The 23,452-nt window shown below is 44.4% G+C and overlaps 1 pseudogene; it reads left to right on the forward strand.

Moving 5' to 3' along the window:
• Nucleotides 1-242: 242 nt before the first annotated feature.
• LOC147003330 (small ribosomal subunit protein uS5 pseudogene) lies at nucleotides 243-1,939 on the forward strand (annotated as a pseudogene).
• The last annotated feature ends 21,513 nt before the right edge of the window (nucleotides 1,940-23,452 follow it).

Raw genomic sequence — 23,452 nt, forward strand, 5'->3', positions numbered from 1 at the left:
GAGAGCACAGTCACTCTGATTAGAGATCATTTAAACCATCACCATGCCTTCTTCCGTTAAACAGCAACAGCAGCTGATGCCCAGTAGCAGGAGGGCCCAGAGGACCCCCATGCTGGACTCAGGAGGTAGCAGAAGCTTTCACGAAGGTTTCAAAGGATAGGGCAGTGGTCTGTGGCCACCATGGTTGAGGCCTCGCCGCTCAAGAAAGGAAAGCTGAAGCTAAGGAGTAGATCCCTATCACCATGCTGGACCACTTGGACAAGGACATGAAGATCAAGTCCCCGGAGGAGATCCACCTGTTCTCCTGCCCACTGAGGCATCCTAGATTACTGACTTTTTCCTGGGCGTAGCCCTAAAGGATGAGGTTCTAAAGATGCCAGTGCAGTTGCAGACTGGCTGGCCAGCGGACCAGGTTCAAGGTTTCGTCGCTACTGTGGACAGCAATGCTCACGTTGGTCTTGGTGTTAGGTACTCCAAGGAGGTAGCCACTGCTATTCAAGGGGCCATTATCTTGGCAAAGCTTTCCGTTGTCCCTGTGCAGCTACTGGGGAAGAGGCTTGGCAAGCCCCACACTGTTGGACACAAGGTGACGGGCCTCTGTGGCTCTGCTCCTGTGCCCAAGAAGCTGATGATAAAGGCTGGTATTCGTAACTGCTACACATCCATCAACCAGGGGCTCCACTGTCACCCCCCGGGGTCAATGTTGCCAAGGCCACCTTTGATGCCATCCTCAAGACCTACAGCTAGGTAGCATTCCACCTCCCCACCCTGTCCCCCACTTACACCCTGATGTCTGGAGAGAGTCTGTATTCACCAAGTTCCCTTCTGAGGAATTCACTGACTGTCCTGTGAAACTCATCTCAGAGTCTCCGTTCACAGGGCCTGCTTTTCTGTGTCATATGACAGGAAGGAGCAAGAAGGAACCTTCTGGAGTGACAGAAACCACCCACACCCCCCACTAGGGTGGTTGTTGTTCATCCACACCGCGCCATCAAATCAATTGGTCTGGAGATTTAAAGTCTGTGTATTTCACCGAATGTAAATTTTACCTCGATTAGGATTTCATTTTGCAAAGCATCAGCTCCGAGGAACGCCGCGGGGCAAAGTTGTCTTGCTTCTTCGCTGTAAGCTTTCGGCGTTTAAAAAAATTAAACACTTGTCTAAATTACTTTAAAATCTTTAAGCTTTGGAAAATTAAACCGGTTTCAATTTGCAGCTTTGTGTTATTCTTGTAGAACGTGACATCAAACCCCAGCCCCTCCTAATTTTCCAGCAGTGTCTGAGGAGTCTTAACAAGGAGACCAGCGGGAGGTCTCAGGGCCGGAGTCTCCGGGAGGGAGAAGCAGAGTTCTGCCGCTCTGTTCCCTATCGCGGGGCTACTGCACCAAACGGAGAATCTTTAATATATATATATTTAGAAAGAAAAAACAAGGAAGAAGAAGGAGAAGGAGGAGGAGGAGGAGGAGGAGGAGGAGGAGGAGGAGGAGGAGGAGGAGAAGGAGAAAGAAGGAGAAGGAGAAGGAGAAGGAGAAGGAGAAGGAGAAGGAGAAGGAGAAGGAGAAGGAGAAGGAGAAGGAGAAGAAGAAGAAGAAGAAGAAGAAGAAGAAGAAGAAGAAGAAGAAGAAGAAGAAGAAGAAGAAGAAGAAGAAGAAGAAGAAGAAGAAGAAGAAGAAGAAGCGGCAAGAAAAAACTAATCAGACTCTCAAAAGATTCCGTTTCTGAATGCTAAGACTTATTTGCATATCAAAATTGCCTTCAGATGGTGGGCAGAATTAGAAAATTAAGAAAGACCGTTAGAAGGAGAGAAAGAAGTCAGGCAAACTCGGGGATGTTAAAAGCGCTTCCCTCAATCTGGGCAGCGTCTGAGGGTAAGGAGCTAGACTCCCGCATCGCAGTGGCTGAATTTGGACAAGACCATTGCTTCGAATGCATTTACTAACTCAGTGATAAACACATCTCTTTCATTAAAAAACAATCCACATCTATACCACACGACTCCCTCTAGTGGATCTAAAAATATAACGACTTAAGATAACGCCATCCATTTTGAAACAGTAAAAGAAATTACTCCCCAAAATATTCTCTGACCAGTGAGTTCCCCGACCCCACGGTCACTTCAGAGAATTAATTTTACTTTTGTGGAAGTAGAATTTCCCACACCCTTTCCTTCAAAGAAAGGGGTACTTCACATTCATTCAAATAATTAACCGCTCATACATCAGAGAATGATAGACATTTCAAACACTTTACACCAGGGTAAAAAAAAAAAAAAAAAAAAAAAAAAAACTGAAGATTATTGGAGGTAGTCTGATCCTCGATCAAAATCATAAATATTCAAAGCATTTCACGGTGGCTTTTGAGTCACAGACAAATGAAAGGGCCCTGACAAGAGCCGGCTTGCCCACCCGGCACTCCAAAGTGTTCGAAATTGGGTTAGTGATCATTTTTAATAAGTCATCGCACTGCTTGCATTTTTACTTTTGTGAAGTAGATCTTCAAATATCGCCAAATTATTCCTCAAACCCTCAAATCGCACACGCTGTTTAGAAGTCTTACTTTATCTTGCCCCAACAGCATCCTCCTGCGTTTGAGGGCACATAGATAATATATAACAAAGTGACACGCACTTGTTGGCCTGGCATGGGAGTTTCTTACCACTCAGGCACAGATGCCACAGCAAGGAAATGGGCAGTTAACAGGGATCAAAGATGTGCCTTTCAAAGAGGAATTGAATTCATCTCTGTAGGTTAACACAAGTGGCTCCCCCCACCACCACCACCATAAGACAGGAGCTCATGATGTAGCCCAGGCTAGCCTCCAACTCCCCCATCTTCCTACCTCTTCCTCCTGAATGCTAAAACATGTATGTGCCTGTCTCCCGAGTACCATTTTGATAAGCATACACCAAACCTTGTTTTTTTTGGGGGGGGAGGGTTGTCTTGTTTTCCTATCACAAATAGCAATGATTACAAATACCCACCCCTTTTAAAAATGAAGGACTTGGGAATGAAAACTCATGTCAGAAATGAGAGCTCTTATAGAAGTGAATGCAGATAAAAATTCTAATGGGTAAGTTTGTGGGTTGGTCTGGTGCTGCTTATATTCAAATGCTAAATTCTGTACCCCAAGAATCGGTTGCTCCCAGATGAGCAGATCCTCACATATATCAGCCTTTGTTGTATAAGCCTTGCCCCCAAGCTATCCCTGACTGGTTAACAAAGATGCCTACAGCCTGAGCTGGGCAGAAGAGAGGGGGCAGAACAGAGGTTCCTGGGCTTGGGGTCTCAGGCAGGGACCATGAGAGGAGAGAAAGAAAGAGGGAAGAAGACATCAGGAGTAGGTGGATGGTGAGCACACAGCCAGGAGGGCCGGCCTGTTGGAATAGGAGTGGCCCAGGAGGAACATGGCAAGTGGTAGCTCCTTGTTATTGACAGGGAAGTAGACAAAATAGCATAGGGGGTTGGTATCTGCCCAGCTCTAGTGCTTTAAGACTTATTATAAATATAAAGGCTTTTGTAGCTTTTATTTGAGAACCATATGGCCTAAGTGGGGTGAGGGGGGGAGGAATAATATTTAGCACAACAGAAGTTGCCTAGCCCTGGAAAGAACATTTGGGGTGGGGAACATCTGTGATTCTAGCATTTGGTGAGTTCAGGGCCAGCCTGGGCTATCTCATGAGACTGTCTCAAAAAAAAAAAAATGAAACAGAAAATAAACTCTATCTGAATTAGTTAACTAATTAGTTCAACCAAATGCCGTTACCTTTGTTTCCTGTGAGCTGCTGTTTCTCTCTGAAAGACACATTTCCCACCCAAATCTAACGCTACCACCATCGACAACCCCACAGAGGCCCAGCTACCTAAAATGGAAATGCAAACATAATGTATGGAAATATTCTCTTAGAAGGCATCCTTAAGGCTTCCCATGTATTAATGTATTAGTTTGCAAACATTAAGATCAAAGCCACAGCAACAAATACATCCTAAAAAGTTTTTCGTCAGATTTTTATTAACGATATACAAGTAGCGCAACATAAAAAATTAATAGGCTCAAGTCTTGAAATGTCAGAGCCAACGATCTGTGCCTTCGCGTCTCCCCAGCTTTGCTTCAGTCACGCTGGCTCTGGGTCTTCTCGCCTTGAGCTACTCAACGTGATTTTTTTTAAAGGAGAAAGAAAGGTTAACAGATGGCTTTAGAGCCCCCTGATCTGCTGCAGTAAGTTAAAAAATAGCAAAGAATAGAACCCAAGGTGTCAAAAATGCAAGGCCCAAACTCATAGACGTGTAATTTCAAGCCTTTAGGCTCACCCAATAAACTGTTAAATATTCAGTTTTAGATTAAAAAAAAAACCTACTGTAAGTTAAAAACGAATCAACTCCATCGACTTACAATATTACTAACTTTTTCATTTTGGAAAGAAGTATTGGACAGGGTGTTGGTCCCAGCACTAAGGGGAGGTATAGACGTGCAGGTCTCTGAGTTCAGGACAAGTCCAGTCTATAGAGAGAGTTCCAGGCTTGCAAAGGCTATCATACTAAGACCTTACCTCAAACAGGGCTGGAGAGGGCTCAGTGGCTAAAAGCCCTTACTGCTTTTCCAGAAGGAATAGTGGAGTTCAGTTCCCAGTATCCTGTGTCAGGCAACTCAGGACCACCTGCAGCTCCAGCTCCAGGAGATCTGACTCCCTCTTCTGGCTTCCTCACACAGAGCACCCCCTCATCCAGACACACACACACACAGGCAATATAGACACACACAGACTGTAAAGATACACAGAGAGAAAATAAAGACACACATACAGACACACACACACACAGTCAATATAGACACACACAGAGACACATAACACATACAGACACACACACACAGAGGCAATAAAGAGACAGACACATACAGACACTCACACACAGATACAATAAAGAGGCATACACATACTCACAGAGCGACATACAGACGCACACATATACACATGTACATGCACAGACACATACACATATGGACACACATACGCCGCAGGATATTTGATCACATTGTGAACCCCAAGATTGTGAACTGAAAAAATCTTGTGGTGTGACTCAGTCCTAGCACAGCCCTTTAATTTTAAAAGCTAAATAAAGTCAATCCTAGTTCCAGGGCAAAGCAAGCAAGTAGCTGACAGGGAGTGAACAGAAGTTAAGAGAAAGGAGGGACTTTGAAGAAAGGAGATTTAAGATGGTGTGGGGATGGAGAAAGAACTTTTTCCTTCCGGGACATCAGTGGAGTAGGAAGGTCAGCTGGGTGCTTTCCCTGCCTCTTTGAGCGCGCAGGCTTCCACCCCAGCATCTGGCTCCTGAGTCGTCATTGGTAAAATCAAACATTTAGGATTTAGTTTTTAAAACAATACACACACACACACACATACAGATACATACACACATGTGCAATCACACACACACACACACACACACACACACAAATGCTAAAAGTCCATTTTGGCCATTTTGGCCTGGAACTCCCTATGCAAGCCAGGCTGGACTCAGGCTCACAATCTTCCTGTTTCATCTTCCAAAGTTCCAGGATTGCAGATGTGCACCAACATGCCCTGGCTCCTTTCCGGGAAGCTCAGTGGGTCTGATGAAGCGGGAGTCCCAGTAATGCACAAAAAGAAACCTGCAGCACATACTGGCACTCCATGACTCTGAAACAGTCTCATAGTGCCAAACCTCCAGTGCCCAAACCTGTGGACAGTGAAGTCGGTCCTTAGTGGCTAACGGTCTGGCATGTGTATCCCAGAAATATAGATGCTCCAGGAGTCAGAACGACCACAGGCCCCACTGCTCTGTGTATGCTGACACACTCAGAATCATGAAGAATCGTAAGGAAAAGAAAACACAGATGAAAAAATAAATACTGGGTCTCGGAGAGATGACTCAGTGGTCATGAGTGTGCACTGTCCTTGCTGAAGACCCAGGTTCAGCTCCAAGTACATCAGGCAGTTCATCGTCGCCTCTGTCTCCAGCTCAAGGGGATTTGATGGCTCTGCATGCCAGAGACACCTGCAGCTGTGTGCACATACAAATATATACACACATAATTAAAAATAATAAAAATCAATCTCAGAAAATATGAGCTTGGTGTGGTGGCTCACACCTGTAATCCCTGTACTTGGGAGGCTGAGGTAGGGGCTATACAAATTCAAGGCCAGCCTGGGCTACAATAGAAGAAAAGAAAAATGGGGTGTGTGGGGAGACACATTTTCAACTTCAAATTTCCAAAGGAGAAGCCTGCCTGTGTCTGTCTTTTAAAAAAAGATTTCTTTATTTATTACCTATTTAGTTGTTTATTATATCTGTGAGTGTTTTACCTGCATGATTCTGAGTGTACCACATGAGTACCTGGTACCATAGGGAATCAAATGACCTGCGACTGGAGTTACAGACAGGTGTGAGGTACCATGTAGTGCATGGAACCAGACTCACATCCTCCACAAGGGAGGGGGGGGGGCAGCAAGTGTCCCTAACCACTGAGCCACCTCTCCAGCCCTGATTTTAATCTGCATTTATTAGCAACATATTTTAAACAGATAGAATGAAGACCAACTATACTAAGCCCAACTATACCAAGCCCAACTATACTAAGCCCAACTATACTATATCCACTCAGAGAACAGTGATGGAGACCACCATTGGAGGACAATTTGTGGGCACTAACACCAATGTAGAGTTGTGATGAGAGATCATTGGTCAGTTTTTGTCCATTTGAAACAAGCTGGGCTCATCTGGGAAAAGGAAACATCAGTTGAGAAATTGCCTCCATCAGATTAGCCTATAGGACATTGGCCTGTGGGACATTTTCTTGATGGATGACTGAAGCACACTGAGGTCAGTGCCATCCTTTGGCCGCTGGTCCTGGGTTCTATAAGAAAGCAGACTGAGGAAGCCATGAGGAGCAAGACAGTAAGCAGTGTTCCTCCATGGGCTCTTGCATCAGTTCCTGCCTTGAGTTCCTGTCCTAATGTTCCTTCATGGCAGACTGTAAGGCTGTAAGATGAAATAAGCCCCTTCTCCTACATTGCTTTTGGTCATGGAGTTTATCATAGCAACGGGAAAGTAATGCAGGATGGAGAGGAGGCAGCTTCACCTTTGTAGAAGAGAGAACTGCCTTTTGCTGGCCTGGGGAGGAGACAAAGATCTCCATAGCCATCAGCCAGACCTAGCCTCAATGACTGCCCCTGGCAGGATGACAAGGGAGAGCAATGAGGTAGAGACAGGAGATCACAGTACATGCTATCTATGAAATTATCCAGAAGAAGGTGTGACTTAGTTAGCATCTCCACTGCTGTAAAGAGACACCATGACCAAGGCAACTCTTATAAGCAACAACATTTAATTGGGGCTAGCTTACAGGTTCAGAGGTTCAGCCCATTATCGTCATGGAAGGAAGCATGGCAGCATGCAGGTAGACATGGTGCTGAAGGAGCCAAGAGTTCTACATCTTGATCCAAAGGTAGCCAGGAGTGAATTGACTCCACAATGGGAGGAGCTTGAGCGCTAGGAGCCCTCAAAGCCTGCCTACCCAGTGACACACTTCCTCCAACAAGTCCACACCTCCTAATAGTTGCACTGCCCATGGGCCAAGCATATTCAAACCACCACAAGGTGTTAAATTTTAAAATAGTGAATTAATTAAATAAGAAAGGGAGGGAAAGAAATTGAGTGGTCTAGACAATGGATGGGACAACTGGGAATCTTTATAAATGACATTTCCAGAAAAGATGAATCCACAGAAAAAGAGAGCAGACTAGCTGGGGGCAGGGCCTGGAGGAGGAGAGGGTGGGGCTGGAGGAGACTGACAGTGGCACAAGGTTTCCTTTACAGGAAATAATAAACATGTCTGGAAAACAGCTAGATATAGTGGCAAGACAGTGTCGTAAATACACTACATGGCACTGAATTATTCATCTTAAGATGATTAACAGACAAGTTTATATCATGTGAATTATAACCCAATAAAACAAAAATTTCAGGCAGACCAGAATAAGCATTGAGATCTATTGCACAGTGGGGTGACTGTAGTCAATAATGATGAATGCTATACTCCTAAAATAACCAACAGTGTCTCTTCCAAATGTCTTATCACATACAAAAAAAATAGCACTATGCAAATTGATGCCAGTGTTAACTAACTTGATTTGATCATTCTGGGTTATACATAAATACAAAAACACCATATTATAACCGTAAATGCATACAGTCAGGATCTGTCCATCAAAAATCATGTTGAGGGCTGGAGAGATGGCTCAGTGGTTAAGAGCACTGACTGCTCTTCCAGAGGTCCTGAATTCAATTCCCAACAATCACATGGTGGCTCACAACCATCTGTAATGAGATCTGACACTCTCTCCTGGTGTGTCTGAAGAGAGCAACTGTGTACTCACATACAAAAATCATGTTGATAAAGCTATTTAAACTTGGGAATCATCACTATATATGTGGTATTTGTTTATTTATAGTTATTAGTTTTGAGGCATAGTCTTACTCTATAGCTCTTATTGACCTCACATTGACAGTGATCCTCTTGCCTCAGTCTCCTGAGTGCTGAGATTATAGGTGTATACTATAGATGCATATATGAACCTGATGGTATAGTCATGGGTCTGTGTGGGCATGGCGGTACACACTTATGATCATGGTGCTCAGAATGCTGAGGCAGGAGGATCACAAATTCAAGTTGGCCTGAGCTACATGGCAAGACTATCTCCAAACTCAAAACTTCCAGGTAAAGAGTTGGAGATGAATTTCCAAGATGTGGTTTAAATGAAAATGGCCCCCATATGCCCACCATGAGTAGCACTATTAGGAGGCATGGCCTTGTTGGAGGAAGTGTGTCACTGGGGTTGGGCTTTGAGGTCCCAGATGCTCAAGCCAGGCCTAGTGTGGCACTCTCTTCCTGCTGCCTGCCCATCCAGACGTAGAAAATCTCAACTCCTTCTGTCATGTCTGCTTGCAAGCCACCATGTTTCCTGCCATAACAATAATGGATTCTATTATCTATAAGCCAGTCCCAACTAAATGCTTTCCTTTATAAGAGTTGCCATGGTCATGGTGTCTCTTTACAGCAGTAGAAACCCTAGCTAAGACATAGGGTCCCTGGGAGGTGGTGCAGAGGGGAAAGATTTACTGTTAGAATATATTGTGGGATACCACACCAGCTGTCTTTCAAAGACTGAGACAGACACTGGCTAAGAAACCCAGGCCAGCTGGCCTCCTTTTTCCTGCAGCCCTCCCCAGTCTTGATGGCCAGGACATATAGGCTCTGAACTCCCTGCCTTGTCATATGGTAGACAAACCACATGGAGGGATGGGGTGCCCTAAGGCCAGAGAGAGATGAGGGTTCTGTTTGCCCTGGGCAGCCACTCCAGCTGGTGGCTGTTGCTTTTCAAAAGTCCCTGCTGTCAGTCACTGTTGCTTCTTCTGAAAAACAAATCATACCCAGTGTCAGTCTTAGGACTCACTGTCAGTGCGTCTGGACAAGTATGTCAGAAATGGGGAGCTTAGCGAGAACTGCCCGATTCCTTTACTGACACATCACGATTCAGTGGATCTCAGTTTTCATGAGGACTCAGGAAAGGGATGGGGCAAAGATCTTTGGCCTCTACCCACTTTAAATTTGAGGATGAAGGGCTGGAGAAATGGCTTAGTGGTTAAGAGAACACTGGCTGCTCTTTCACTCACTCTTCCAGAAGTCCTGAGTTCAAATCCCAATGACCACATAGTGGCTCGCAGCCATCTGTAATGGGTTCCGAGGTTCCGATGCCGTCTTCTATCATATAAGCATTCATGCAGATAGAACACTCGTGTAAATAAATAAATCTTTAAATTCAAGGATGATAAACTACCAAGAAGTGAATTGAGTTTACTATAACACTTTGTGAGTCCTGGATTAGGTTAGTCTTTGTAGCTGTGTGCCTGAAACACCTCTTTGGCTAACGTGGATACTGGGAAAATGTATTCATTACTTGTGAAATGATTGATCTGGTAAAAACAAAACAAAACAAAACAAAACAAAACAAAAGACATGAGTTTTCCTGGGGTGGGGTGGGGGGAAGAGCGGGTAATCAGTCTACAAAGTGCTTGGATTGGTTGGATGGACCGAATAGCAAGACACACATTAACACCACTAGGAAAGGGCAGCAAAATTTGCAAAGAACAGTTTTGAAGAAATTGAAAATGGGGGTAGGTGTTAAGATAACCAAAAGAAAAAATGGGAGAGGAAATGAGGGAAAAAGGGAGGGGGAGGGGGAAGGGAGGGGAAGAGAGGGAAAAGGAGGGGGAGAGAAAGGGGGGAAGGGAGGAGAAAAGAGAGAAAGGGAAGGGAAAGGAGAGGGAAAAGGAGAAGAGGGAAAGGAGCGGGGAAGCGGAGGGGAAGGAGGTGGGAAAAGAAGAGACAGAAAAAGAAAGTTAGGAAGAAAGGAGGGAAGGAGAGGGGGAGGAAGAAAGGAAGGGAGGGAGGGAAGGAAGGAGGGACCAGGGTAGAAAAAAATGTAACCCCGAAAGCCATCCTACTGGCTCAAGACCACAAACCAGAGATTCTTTGGGACTTTTTTATTATTTTATTATTATTATTATTACAGGGTTCAGCACATTCCAGAATGAATTGTTTGTTTCAAACACTCTCCAACTTAGGAAGCTTGGTGGAAGGGAGGCAGGGCTCCCTGCCTGACCTCATTTAAGAGGCGGGATCCACCCACATTCCTCCGAGTTTCACGCTTTAATCTTCCAAACTCCGTCCTCCCAAGGCGGCTTTCATCACGGCTTCTCTCTGGTCACGCCTCTTACGGTTCCATAATATTTTTATAAGGTAATACTAGTAGAGTTTAAGGCAGTTGTCTCCGTTTTCCATTAACTAAAATGTCCACACTCCTGATGCCGGACTGCGGAGTCACTAGCACACCAACAGTTTAATTTTAAACCTATTTCCCCATCCTGATGATTTCAGAACTTCACCCGTGGCACTGTTGCCTGGTAACTTTCTGTTTTAATTAAAGATGTTAAATTGGCAACAGGCAGCACTTTACTTTCACATTAGTTTTGTTAATAAAACAAGGAGGGTGTGGGGAGGGGTGAAAAGTGATGTGCCTCCGCTGGGGAGATGGCTCAGCTGTTAGAACTTGTTACTCCGGCAACTGATCCAGATTCGTTTCCCAGCACCCACTTGGCGGCTCACAACCGTCTGTAACTCTAGTCTCAAGATCTGACGCCCTCTTCTGGCCTTTTAGGTAACTGCACGTACATGGCATGCATGCATGCATACATGCAGGCAAAACACTCACATACACAAAATAAAATTTAAACAACTAAAAAATAATAATTGGAAAAGTGGATGACATCAAGTCCTGGAGCACATCTTTCTCTTTCTCTTGAGGGGATTTGAAGTTAAAAATCTCCACACGTGACAATTTTAAAATCACAAAAGGAAAATACCTTGTTTGCTTGTTTGTTTTTCGGCAGGGTCCTTCTATGTAGTCCTGGTTGTCCTGGAACTCACTCTGTAGGCCAGACTGGCCACCAGCTCACAAAGATCTTCCTGCCTTTGCCCCCGAGTGCTGGGATGAAAGGTGTCCACCTCCACCCAGCTTTAGTGGATAGTCTACGCCAGCCGCAGCAGAACGCACCTATAATCCCACATCTTAGGAGACTGACACAGGAGAACTTGTGCGAATTTGAGGGTGGAATGGGCTGAATAGTGAGTTTCAGATCTATCTCTGCTACAGTCTACCCTCCCCTTTACACACATGCCCCACAAAATATATATATATATATATATATATATATATATATATATATCAATATCAATACAATAATTAAAAGAAGATGCTCTGATTTTCAAAATACCAAATATTAAAAAAAAAAAAACCCAAAACTCAAAATAAACTTTCAAAATAATGATTGCATCGTGGTGGCTGGAAAATGAACTGTCCCCACAGACTCATTCGTGTGTTTGAGCCCCCGACCCCCAGCTCGTGACACTTGTTTGAGGGTAACCTGTGGAGCCTGGCTGAGAGTAGAAGACTAGACCTGAGTTTGTCCTGCCTTGCCACCTGCCTCCTCCTCTACCATGATGTAGGAGCCATACTCCCACCTGTGGTGAACCCTGCCACCTTTCCTGCCACAGGGCACTGAGACCAGGAGCCAAAATAGGCAGTCACACTCTCAGGTAGTCACACTAATGCCAAAACAACTCATACACACACTGACTATAAAAGTTTTAGAAAACATAACTTTTAGAATGTTATTTTAATTTTTAATTGTGTATATATTAGGGGGACAGATAGGTGGAGCATGTGAGTGCAGCGTCTCCCCCTGTAGCCCAGACTTACCTCCAACTCAGGCTCCTCCTGCCTCAGGCTCCTGAGTACTGGAACTGGCTGCCCCGACTCAAGTCACTTCTCACTGGGCATTGTTTTCCTGACTTATTTTACTCCTCTCTAAGCTCTGTCTATAATACCAGACTTCAGTCTCTCTCTCTCTCTCTCTCTCTCTCTCTCTCTCTTTCGCTCTCGCTCTCTCTCTCTCTCGCTCTCTCTCTTTCGCTCTCGCTCTCTCTCTCTCTCTCTCTCGCTCTCTCTCTCTCTCTCTCTCTCTCTCTCTCTCTCTCTCTCTCTCTCTCTTTCGCTCTCGCTCTCACTCTCTTGCTCTCTCGCTCTCCCTGAGCCTACTTAGGCCTATCTCCAAAATATCCTCCAGTCACACTGAATGGCGTCAAGTAGCACTTCAGAGGCCTATCTATCCACTTACTGCAGGGTGACCTGCCTTGCTTAACATTTAGCAATCAGCATTCCAAATAGCAATAAACTCCCTGCTGAGCTGGCAACAGATGAAAAAAAAGAAAGAAAAAAAATGAAGGGAAAAAAAAAAAAAACAAAAACGGAGTGGGGGTGGGAACCAAGATGCCTTTTATGGCGCTTTGAGATAATGGCTTTATTGCCAAAAGCCATAATATCGGAACCTCATGGCTGGCTGTGCATTCAGCGACAGCCTGTTTATACCCAAGAAGACTTGGGTGCCTGCAGAAAATGTACCTGAAAGGCGGCCAACAGTGCTGATCTGCCCACCCAGCACACACAGGGCTTAGGTCCTCAAACCAAAAGGAGGCAAAAAGAACCCAGGGAAACTCCAGAGCCAAAGCAGTATGGTCCCAAGTCCCGTGATGACCTGAGAGTCACCCACAACTCCCAGACCTGCCCCAGAAACTGTCTTTCTTGACTCAACAAAAACAGATGGAAAACTGCTAAAACGGCTCAAATATGTGTCGCTTTTACAACGTTTATGTGGCTCTCGGAAGAAAAAAAAAAAAAAGCCTTAATTGACTCGCTTGCTTGCCGCGTCCCAGTTCTGTCAAAATCTCTTACTTTTTTTTTTGTTTGTTTGTAAGGGATTTTCGTGGGAGACCAACCATTCCGGGTATATCTTTAATTGCTGTAATTCAGTGGCAGTATACTTCCTTTCAAAGGCTTTTGCCAAAAGAGGCGAGGGACAAGGAAATCCCTGGAATTTAAAAAATTTAACATAGAACCCATTTTTTTTTTTAAAGTTGGGTGTTTTTTGTTGTTGGTTTTTGTTTGTTCTGTTTTTATGTGTATCAGTGTTTTGCCTGCATGTGTGTATGGGCGCCTGTGTGTGTGGTGCCTGTCTAAGCCGTGCGTGGTGGCACACGCCTTTTAATCCCAGCACTTGGGAGGCAGAGGCAGGTGGATTTCTGAGTTTGAGGCCAGCCTGGTCTACAAAGTGAGTTCCAGGAGAGCCAGGGCTATACAGAGAAACCCTGTCTTGAAAAACAAAACAAAAGAAGAAGAAGGTGGAGGAGGAGGAGGAGGAGGAGATGAAAGAAAGAAAGAAAGAAAGAAAGAAAGAAAGAAAGAAAGAAAGAAAGAAAGAAAGAAAGAAAGAAAAGAAAGAAAGACTGTGTCTAAGTCCCTGAAACTGGAGTTACAGGTGGTCAGGAACCTCTTGATGTGGGTGTGGGAAACTGAACTCCGGACCTCCGGAGGAGTAGCAATCTCTCTTATCACTGAGCCATCTCTACAGGCCCTGAAACACATTTCTTAAGATGGTGTTTAAAAAAATAAAGCTGGGCTGTAGTGGCACAAGACCTTTAATCACAGCAACTCAGGAGGCAGAAGGAGGCATCTCTGAGTTCAAGACCAACCTGGTTGGTCTACAGAACGAGTTCCAGAACAGCCAGAACTACCAAGAAAAACTCTGTCTCGAAAAACCAATAAGTAAAGAAATAAATTTAATAAAACAAACAAATGATAAATGAATAAAATGAAAATAGGGGTGGAGAGATGGCTGCGCAGTTAAGATGAATGCAGTAGCTCAGTTCCTAGCACCCAGGCCAGGCAGCTCCCAACTGCCTGTAACTCCAGCTCCAGGGGATCTGAGACTCTCCTGTCCTCCATGGGCACCCGAGTGTATATATACACATACTCCTATGCATGTGCTCATTCAAACACACACAAATAATAAAATAAGTATGTTTTAGTAAAAAACAAACAGGGAAATTAATACGGCCATAAAATTTCATCGAACAGCCTGCCAGAGAGCCTCTGAGTCCCTGTGTGACCTATGGAATCCCACTCAACCTCTATCTTATATGCATAGGGCAAAAATAAGTTAATATACTTATATCTCAAATACCAACTATGAGGACCGAAGGAAGACTTTGTACTCACTGGTATTGACCTGCCTTCTGCTATACATAAGGTCTCAATGGATTGGGTTGGGTTCTTGGGTACTGGGGATGAAACATACTTGCTTTGCACACGCTCAGAAGTGTTCTGCCCATCTTTTCACCCAAAAGGCACATCATTAAAATAAACGCGAATAGCAGCTTCCTATTTCTCACCAGGTGTAGGTGCCCTAGTTAGCTCTAATTGTCAACTTGACACAGCCTAAAGTCATCTAAGAGGGAATCCTTGATTGAGGAATTATTTAGGTCAGACTGGTCTGTGAGCTTGTCTGTAGGGCATTGTCTTGATTGTGAATGGATGCAGGAGGGCCCAGCCCACCATGGGCGCCACCATCCCTAGGCAGGTGGTACTGAGCTATGTAAGTAAGCTAGCTGGGCATGAGCCTGAGAGCAAGGCAGAAAACAGCGTTCCTCCATAGTTTCTGTTTCAGATTCCTGCTTTGACTTCCTTCAACGATGGACCATGACCTGGAAGTGTAAGATAAATACCTCCCCACACACACCAAAGTCGCTTTTGGTCAGAGTGTTTTATCAAATTAACAGAAAGGAAAGAAAACATCAAAATAAAATAAAACCACTCTTTCACTTTCTTTGGACACCATCACCACCTCACCCAACCCGGGGGAAACATGATGCTAGTGAAAGGCAGGCCAGTGGTGGAAAAAGAAAGTGGAGCATCGTCACTTGGATCCAGAGTTCCCAAAGACCGAGCACTAACGCTAGGGGGAGGGGCAATACAGCAGTGCTTAGAGATGATTGGCTCATAAGAACTCCTGCTCCATCAGTAGATCCACCCATTGGTGAATTCAGAGCTGAATGGAATATTAGGAGGTGGGGCCTTGCTGAAGAAGCAGATCACTGGAAACGCCTTTGAATGGTGTGTCTTATCCAAAATCAGTCTCTCTCTCCCTCTCTGTCTCCATCTCCCCTTCTCCCTCTTTCTCTTCCAACCTCTCCCACCCTTCCTCCCTCCCACTTCTCCCTGTCCTTCCTGACCGCTGTTAAGTGAATGCCTTTGCTTCACCACACACTTTCCACCATCATATTCAGTCTCGTCTGGACCAGAAACCGATCCATAACGAACCACAGGTTGACACTGCGAGCCATAAAATAAACCTTTCCACTCTTAAGTCATTTATCTCAAGCATTTTGTCACAGTACTAAGTTGCTGACTAACACAGGAGGCAAAGAGAACAGCCTACCGCAGGGGGAAACGTTGTGAATAGTGTGGTCGAGGCTGCAGAACCTCAGACCTCCAAGACAGAGCCTTACTGAACGAAGCCACCACGTGGAGTGAAAGCCAGAGATACATTTTTAAGACTTTATCTTTGCTATTTTCTATCCTTTTAAACTCTTTTAGTATAAAATAAATATTCTTTAGAAGCAAAACTACAGAACCTCGCATCCGTCACCAAGGTAGAGAAATAAATCTGTGGGCTGTTGAGGTGACTGGGGACACGAACATCAAGCCTGAGGACCCGAGTTCGTTCCCAGGGGAATACGGTGGGAGGGGAGAAAAGCTTTTTCTTACAGATTCCTCAAGAAAGGTCCACAGCAGCACTGTCTTTCGAGTTACTGGGATTGGTACTAGTCTTTATACTTGAAAGTCTATTTTCCCGGATTTAAAAAAAAAAAATCTTGACTTATTTTTTTTTAATAGACGATCTTTTTTGAAAAAAGATCTTGTTGACTTTATTTGGTATATAGGAATGATTGCCTGCAGGTTGTATTTGTAGTACTGCAAGCCTGGGGCAAGCAGAGGCCAGAAGCAGGCATCAGATTCTCTTGGAACTGGAGTTATAGATGGTTCTGAGCCACCATGTGGGTTCTGGGAACTGAACCTGGGTCGTCTGCAAGAGCAGCCAGTGCTAGTAACTAATGAGCCGTCTCTCAAGCACCTACCTGAATATTTTAATCAAGTTATTTTGTTTTCCTCTGGCATAAAGTAGTGCTGTAAACAACACAATAATTTAACTCTCTCCTGTAAGTCACTGGGTCTTGTTAGATATCCAAAGGAATTTAGTGGTTTCGGTTTTGTTTTTGTTTTTCCTTTCTACTCTACACCTCTACAGGGTGTGGAGCTATGTGTACTAGACTGGTATTCTCAGGTCCTGGTAAACCCTTTCCACACACAATTTCAAGCATCTTTTAACTTCAGGAGTATTTTCTTTTAAAAAACAAAAAACAAACAAAAAAAAGAAAAAAACCCACTAACTTTTATTTGTTTGTTTGTTTACTGTTTGTCTAATCGTGCATGCACGCAAGCACACAGGCGTACTCCACAGTGTGCACATGGCCATCAGAGGACAACTCCCAACAGTCACTTCCCTTCTGTCATTCTCATGGTAGTTCTGGGATTTGAACTGAGGTAGTCAGGCTTGACCGCAAGCACCTTTAGTCGCTCAGCTGTCTTGTTAGCTCAGCTCTTATTTGGTCTAAGTTGGATCTCCTTCGCCTGTATTCAATACTTCCCACTCCACTGTAGAGTCACAGTCTCTTTTGTCGATATTTTCTTAAGCATTCTTCTCTGCTTGGATAGCATCACTCTCGACCTTCTTGCTTGACTTTGCCTCCGAGTTTCATCTTTCATTTCTAAACTTTCTTGTTAGCGGTTGCTCAGTTCCGCCGGCCTTTCTAATTCCGACTCGCATCCTTTCACAGCTCGGGTAAGTTTCTGAGCGTCTTTTATCTTATATTGAAGAAGGAGCTCACCGTTTTGATTAGTTCTGTGGTCATGTGCTGTGTGTGTTTTCATTGTATAAAAGGATGTAATTCCACTCTTTAATCTCTTCTTACAAATAATAACTAGGTATGAGGGGTGACCTCAATTGCTTGCTCATTTTTGTGTAAAATGAATTTTCCTGAAAAATTAAAAGACAGAGGGCCTCGAGGTGTCTTTTCTCATTTCACAGCTCGCCCGACTCACTGGGTTCTGCAGCATTCAGGAGCATGGCTGTTTGCTTTTTGGGATTTCCTGGCTCTGTCCCTTCAGCATGGCCACCTAGATGACTGGCCATTTTCTCCACTCTGCTCAGTTTAAATTTCATTCCCAAAAGCTGCTTCTTGGTGTGGTCCCTCCCCCAGAAAGTCTCCTCCTGGCCTTCCGGGCCTTATGGCTGACAATCAATGCTCACACCTTCAGACTCCAGCTCCCTTCTTCCTCACCATGGCCATTGCCTCTTCCAGATAACATCTGCATGTTGTCCTGGACACTCCTGCTCTTTTTTTCTGTTTGGTTTTTTGTTTTGTTTTGTTTTATAGATTTATTTATTGCCAGGCAGTGGTGGCACATGCCTTTAATCCCAGCACTTGGGAGGTAGAAGCAGTTGGATTTCTGAGTTCAAGGCCATCCTGGTCTATAGAGTGAGTTCTAGGACAGCCAGAGCTATACAGAGAAACCTTGTCTCAAAAAAACAAATATATATAATAATATTATATATATATAATATATTATTATTTTTTCCATTTTTATTAGGTATTTAGATCATTTACATATTATTATTATTATTATTATACATACATAAGTACACTGCAGCTGACTTCAGATACACCAGAAGAGGGCATCAGATCTCACTATGGGTGGTTGTGGGGCTTTGAACTCAGGACCTTCAGAAGAGCAGTCAGTGCTCTTACCCACTAGCCATCTCCCTAGCCTGACACTCCTGTTCTTAAGCTAGCCAGTGTTCCATGGTTCTGCATTCCTCACACAATACCACCCCAAAATGTCTTCTGATTGGCTTGTCACTAGCTGGCTGCAAATGTCTTCTGCAAGTGTGTGTTTTGCCCTCCAATCCTCCTCTTTAAATGATCATATTTATTTATTTATTTATTTTGGTTTTCTTTTGAGACAGAGGCTCCTCAATAGTCCAAACTGGCCTGGAAGTCCCAGTGTAGCACACCCTCAAATATGGCTATGAGTTGCTGGCACCCGGGAGTCATGTGGTGTAGGTGCTTAGAATCGAACTCAGGTCCTCTGCAAGAACAGTATATGTCCTTAACTGAGAGCCATCTCTCCAGTGCTTCATTTCTCATTTATTATCATCATTGCAACAGCCAATGAGAATGCCAGAGAGCAGTAATCTGTCCAGTGAATGTTTCAGGTATGGTATTAGCATAAGAAGTTTGAATGAACCTAAAATCCCCGTACACTGAGTACCCCAAAACTATCCTGCTATTATAAGCAAACACCCAAGGTGGTATGGTTTTATTGTTTTTGCTTTGTGTCTTAGTTAGGGTTTCTACTGCTGTGAAAAGACACTATGACCAAGACAACTCTTATAAAGGAAAACATTTAATTGGGGTTGGCTTACAATTCAGATGTTTAGTCCATTGTCATCATGGTGGGAAGCATGGCAGCATGCAGGCCAATAGAGTGCTGGAGAGTTTTACATCTGGATGGGCAGGCAGCAGGAAGACATTGAGACACACTAGACCTAGCTTGAGCTTCTAAGACCTCAAGCTTACCCCTTAGTGACATACTTCCTCCAATAAAGCCACACCTACTCCAACAAAGCCACACCTCCTAATAGTGCCACTTCCTGACTGCCTATGAGGCCATTTTTATCCAAGCCACCACACTTTGTTTGCTGGGTTTGTATGGTGGTTTGAATATGCTTGGCCCATGGGAAGTGGCACTATCAGGAGGTATGGCTTTATTGGAGGAGGTGTGGCCTTGTTAGAGAAAGTGCGTCACTGTGGAGTCAGAGCTTTGATATGCTCAACTCTGGCTAGTGTGATCCAGACCCTCCTCTGATGCTTGCTCCTTCTGATTGCTTTTCAGACAAGATGTAGAACTCTCAGCAACTCTACCACAATGTCTGCCTGAATGCTGCCAAGTTTCCTGCTATGATCGTAATCCACTAAACCTCTGAAACTGTAAACAGGCCCCAATTGAATGTTTGCCTTTATAAGAGTTGCCTTGGTCACGGTGTCTCTTCATAGCAATAAACCCAAACTAAGACATTTTGCTTCGGTACTTCTATTAGAAGTTCACCTCTGGGGCTGGAGAGATAGCTCAGCAATTAAGAGCACTGACTGCTCTTCCGAAGGTCCTGAGTTCAATTCCACACAGTCAATTTCAACCACATAGTGACTCACAACCATCTGTAAGGAGATCTGACACCCTCTTCTGGAGTGTCTGAAGACAGCTACAGTGTACTTACATATAATAGATAAATAAATCTTAAAAAAAAAAAAAGAGTTTACCTCTGGGTGCCTACAATCTTTCCACCTCCTCAACGGTCCTTGAGTCTTGGAGAGGTGACCATACCCTTATTTTTTGAGACTTAGTTCCTCAGTGGACTAGGAGCTTGCCATTTTGGCTCCATAAGCGGGCCAGCAAACCCTCAGAATCCATTTGTCTCTATTGGGCAACACTGGAATAACATGTGTATACGGTCACCTTTGACTCTTTACGTGGACTTCAGGGATCCAAATGCAGGTCCTCACATTTGGTCAGCAAGCACCTTACCCACCGAGTCATCTTGTCAGTCCCTGAGATGTTTCTTAGTTGAGTCTATGTGCTGTGTCTGAGAGCTCAGGGATCAGGGAGATGCTACACAATGAGTCAGGGCTGCTGTGGTTTGAACAGGGTATACCAGCACCAGCATACACAGCGAAGCCTCGTTCCCACATGATGGTACTCAGGTATGGAGGCCTGTGAGGGAGATAATTACCCATCTCCTTGAAATGGCAAGACCACTCCATTATGAACATGACAATATACAAGCATGTACCATTATGCCTGCTTCCTAAAATGTTTTCCAAAAAAAAAAAAAAATTTTTTTTTGAGACACGGTCTTACTGTTTAATTCTGGCTAATCTAGATCTCCTATATGGACTAGGCTAGACTTGAGCCTGAACGATCCTCCTGGCTCTGCCTTCTGGTCCTCTGCCATCATGTCTATCTCTGGAAAAAAATTTAAAGGTTGAGAATAAAGCCACCACTTTTTAGTGCTGGGCACTTAGGTACACTGGGCACAATGGCAAACGCTTAGCACTCAAGAATGTGAATTTAAAGTCAGCTTGGGCTACATAGTGAGTTCCAGACTACCTTGGACTACATAGCAAAGCTTTCCCTTAGTCACCCACAACAAATAAATTGAACTGGAGATAAAGTCAGTGGTAGAGCATTAATGTGTATACAGAGTGTGTAATGTGCTCCATTTCCAATAACACACATGCATATGTACATGTGTACGCATAGTGTTTTTCAGCTACTTCTTTCTCAGGACCAAACGGCTCCGTTTGTTCTTCTAGGCCAGTTGACATTTAGTCCTAACTGGCCTAGAAGTCCCTATGTAGATGAGGCTGGCCTCAGACTCATAGAGATCTTGCTGCATCTGTGTGCGGGGACTGTGTGCTAGGACTAAAGGTGTGTGCCACTATGCCCAGCCCTCTGTGTTGTCTCTGACCCTCTCTTCCTACCTCCCTAAATTCCCCAAGGTTTCTCTCTCCAACTTCCACACCAGATCCAGTCTCCATTCCGAGGACTCTGAGGCATAAAGAGCTCTGGGTCTTGCTAGCTCAGGAGTGTCTGTCCACTTTCATCCTCAAAGAAGGGCTCCTCCCAGATAATGAGGAGTGAGCTTTTATATTGCACATGCTCTGAAGACTGTGCCACGATAACAGTCTGAATCTGAAATGCTTCCCCCAGACTTAAGTTTTGAACCCATTTCTCCAGCTGGTGGCATAACCAGTTGAAAAATAAAAAAGAAAGAAAAAGGAAAAAGAAACATTCCAGTAAAGCTGAGGCAGCCCCAGAGTCATATGGTTTACCTTTAGTCAGGACGGCTTGAAGAGTCTGACGCTAAACAATTGTTTGGTAGATTGTTTTGTTTAGTCACTGAGGGTGGAACTCAAGACCTTATATATGTAACCAAATGTTTCTACCTCTGAGCCACGCTCCCAGCCCCTCACTGGGGGATTCTAGGCAGGGACTCTACCACTGAGCCACACCCTCAGCCCCTCACTGGGGGATTCTAGGCAGGGGCTCTACCACTGAGGTACATTCCAACACTTACCTTTTAATGTGCTGTCTTTCTCAATTATCTTATAAAACCTATATCAAAAAGGCCAAAGAGAGTACTTATCACTAGTTTTTGGTTGTTGTTGTTGTTGTTGTTTTGGGGGGTACGGGGGAGCTTTTTTTTTTTTTTTGTCTTACTATTTTTTATTGAGAAAGAGTCTATGAAGCCCAGGCTGACTCACAGCACTCCTCCTACCTCGGCCTCTCAACTGCTGAGAATATGGGTATGCACAACCATACTTGCACCTTTGTTTGTGGATGGGACGCTTCCTGGCTCATTAATTGCTAATAAAAGCTAATGTACTTGTGGGAGTTTGAATGCTTGCCCCATGGGAAGTGGCACTATTAGGAGATATGGTCTTATTGGAGGAAGTGTGGCTTTGTTAGAGGAAGTGTGTCACTGTGGAGGCAGGGCTTTGAGGCCATATATATATGCTCAAGGTACAGCATGTCTACCTGCATGCCTTCATGCTTCTCACCTTGATGATAATGCACTGAACCTCTGAACCTGTGGCAAGCCCCAATTAAATGTTTTCATTTATAAGAGTTGCCTTGAGCCGGGCAGTGGTGTCACATACCTTTAATCCCAGCACTTGGGAGGCAGAAGCAGGCAGATTTCTGAGTTCGAGGCCAGCCTGGTCTACCGAGTGAGTTTGGTCGTGGTGTCTCTTTACAGCAATAGAGCCCTAACACATCACTGATTTACATCAATTTGATGAAAAGTTTCATCACTGTTTTTACCACTAAAACTGCAGAATTGAGAGAAAGAACCCATCATCTACAAAGTGAAAACGATCCACCACCAAACCCTCTACAGAAAAGTATACTGTTGGGTGTGACCACACCTACCTCTACCAGAGAGTTAGGAGGCTAAGGCAGGTGAATCACGAGTTCAATGACAGCCTGAGTTACACAGTGAGACTAGCTCAAAAAGAACTTCCAGGGCTGAAGAGATGGTCCAGGCATCAGGAGCACTTGGGTCTTGCAGAAGACCCAAGTTCAGTTCCCAGCACTGGCATTGGACAGCTTATAGATATCTATAACTCCAGTTCCAAAGGATCTGTCACCCTCTTCTGACTTCCAGGGGTCACCTGCAAGAATGTGGTGCTCATGGTGAGTGTGTGTGCACATGCGCGCGCACACACACATTTTTAGGGGTGGGGGTGGTACTCCTGACTGTCCTGACATATGCTCTATACACCAGGCTGTAAAATGGCCAGCTATTTTAGAACAGTTACTAGTTCTCTTAACTCCCTGCCAGCCCTCCTCTGAGTTTCCAGCCTAGCCCCTTCAAACATATTCTTAAAGGGCCAGTTGACTAGCAACTGGGGATGTTTTATAGAGCCAAGTGCACAAGATAAACCTTGATACACCAGCTTCATGGGTGACGGGATAAAGGCATGTACCACCATGCCAAGCTTCAACACATCATTTTTCCAGAGAACTTTTTCCTTTTTCTTTTAGCTCTGACCCCTGGTTTATAATATAAACCATCATAAAGAAAAACTAACAAACCAACTGGTTGATGGCCCAGGTGCTGAATACTTTTTAAAAGGGGGAAACAGTAGGTCTAAAGCTTAGAAGTGGAGATAGACAAATCCACTCTATCTCAACAAAACCGTCAAAAGAGATAATGAAAATCTGGCATGATAGTCTCAAATATCATGGCCTCCACGTTTCCAGAGCTGCTGAAGT

The sequence above is a fragment of the Mus caroli genome, unplaced genomic scaffold (assembly GCF_978045245.1).
Source record: "Mus caroli unplaced genomic scaffold, Mus_caroli_1 scaffold_8, whole genome shotgun sequence".
Taxonomy (NCBI): domain Eukaryota; kingdom Metazoa; phylum Chordata; class Mammalia; order Rodentia; family Muridae; genus Mus; species Mus caroli.